Source organism: Octopus bimaculoides, chromosome 26 (genome assembly GCF_001194135.2).
Source record: "Octopus bimaculoides isolate UCB-OBI-ISO-001 chromosome 26, ASM119413v2, whole genome shotgun sequence".
NCBI classification, from domain to species: domain Eukaryota; kingdom Metazoa; phylum Mollusca; class Cephalopoda; order Octopoda; family Octopodidae; genus Octopus; species Octopus bimaculoides.
The window spans coordinates 16,030,882-16,033,306 of record NC_069006.1 but is presented as its reverse complement, the minus strand read 5'-3'; the positions used below and the strand labels follow the sequence as shown (position 1 = coordinate 16,033,306).

At 34.4% G+C, this 2,425-nt stretch overlaps 1 protein-coding gene across 1 annotated transcript in view; it reads left to right on the top strand.

The window, feature by feature from the left end:
• The window catches only part of LOC106881685 (keratin, type II cytoskeletal 1-like), a 149,191-nt gene that overhangs the window by 3,818 nt on the left and 142,948 nt on the right, over window positions 1–2,425 (top strand). The window lies entirely within an intron of this gene.

The window sequence follows — 2,425 nt, the reverse complement described above, 5'->3', positions numbered from 1 at the left end:
GATAGATAGATAGATAGATATAGATATATATATATGTATGTATGTATGTGTCATATATTTAATTATTATGTATTATATATGAGATTTATATATAATTATATATGTAATATGTATATTATACGTGGGTATGTGTGTAAGTATATATATATATATATATATATATTGCTTGATAGATGAAGTGTTATATTCAAGAAGCTGGTGAGTGGCAGGCAATGTTTTACAGAGATTTGGAGACTCAGGTTCTTGAAGAATCTGTGCTGGTTTTTATGGAATCTGCATGCGAGTTGATAGTTGCAGCTGTTGACATTATAGAGGCCAGCATCAATCTACTGCCTCCTTGGACACTGAGGAGGTGTTCTTTGAGTCCTTTGCAGGAAGTGTAATCCAACAAGTTCTCTAATCTCTGCCAAAACCTTTGCCACCCATGTTGACATCAAAGGTTGTGGTGGAATTTTTGTGTGGCAAAGCAACTGGCAAGCAAGAAAAGTTATCTCTATTTCGGTGTTTGAATCAGAGACATGGCTTCTGTGAAGGTTATATTTCCATAAGCTGTGATTTGGTGATTTATGTTTCTTGTTTTCTTTTTAACTTGTTTCAATCATTAGACTGTGGCCATGCTGGGGCACTGCCTTGAAGAACTTTCAGTTGAGTGTATCAAATGCAGTACATATTCTTCTGGTCTCTGAGACGCTAAGTTATGAGGACTTAAACACACCCAACACTGGTTGTCAAATGGTGGTGGTGGAGGGGGGGGGGGCAAAAACATACATAAATATATATGTATGTACACACCCACACCCACACACACACACACACACACACACACACACACAATGGGCTTCTTTCAGTTTCCATCTACCAAATCCAATCACAAGGCTTTGGTCAACCTGAGGCTTTAGTAAAACACATAAGCCCAAGGTGCCATGCAAGTGGGACTGAACCCAGAACCATGTGGTTGGAAAGGAAGCTTCATACCACATGGCCATGCCTATGCCTTTAGTGATAATAGTTATTAATGTTGAAGTGTGGGATCTTCGTGACAGATTTGTTTGGTAGGTTTTTGAAGCATTCAACAACCTCATTTGTGTTGTTCCATAAAGGCAATAGATTGTGGTTTGAATAGGATCTTGGTGAGAATGCATTTACCGATTCTGTCAACAACTCAGTCATCAACTCAGAGACAGATTCTGTAGGCATCATCACAGTTTCCTCAGAAACTTGGGTTTCTTCAATAACCTGTGAAACACAGCCTAACAAAAGCCAATTTCTTGGTCTTAACACTTGATATATATGTATGTACACACACACACACACACACACATGTATGTGTGTATGTATTTCTATATTTTTTCATCGATATGTATATATCAATATATATGCCATATATATGTGTAAGTATGTATATTTGTCCTTACTTTACATGTGTGTGTCACACACACACACAATTTCATACACCTATACATATCAATGACAAACATATATATATACTCCTGTACATGACATATGAACACACATAAATGATAAACATATATATACATGTATGTTCATGTTTGTGTGTGTGTGTAGATATATATATATATATATATGTATGTATGTATATATACTTGCTCTGTGTGTATGTGTGTGTGTGCACATTGTTCATTTTACACACATTATTTTCCATGCTAGCATATCTTATATATATATATATAGTATCAAAGTATTGTTTTATAGCTGGATGGTCTTCCTTATCCTTATCCTTAATCTGTTTGTGAAGTGAAGGATTTTTGAGTCAACTTCTCTTCAAAACCATAATAACAAGAGATGGTTTGTTGATAAAGCATATGCATTAACCTTTAGCAGACTGTCAGTGCCTCATGTCACCATATGAGTTTTCTCCCCTGTAGTAACAGGGCAGTGGCAGGGTAAACAATTCCAGAGAAAATGCAATGTGCAATGTCACCATTGTTGCTGAATGCATTTATGTGATGATGTGGCATGTAAGCATTTGAAGAGACAAGTACACACATGCAAACAAACACAGTCATTCAGTGCTGCACTTTGGTGAATTCTTGTGACATTTGCCTATCAGCATCTCATCAACCTAACACCGATATAATGGGCTTTTCGTTATAATCATCTGTGTGTAAGCAATATGTATTCATCTCATCCATGGTGGCATGGAAATATATATATATATATATATATATATATATTCACATACACACACACGTACATAAATACATGCATATATGTATATATATATATATATATATATATATATATATATATATATAGGAAAATGAAAAATAATAATAAGGCAGAGTGCTAAACTGGAAGCATATTTTCAAGAAGAGGGAGGATGAAAATGTTTTTTACAAAGAAGTACAAAATGAAAGAAAATAATATATAAAAAAAATAATATATAAAAAAATAAATATACCAA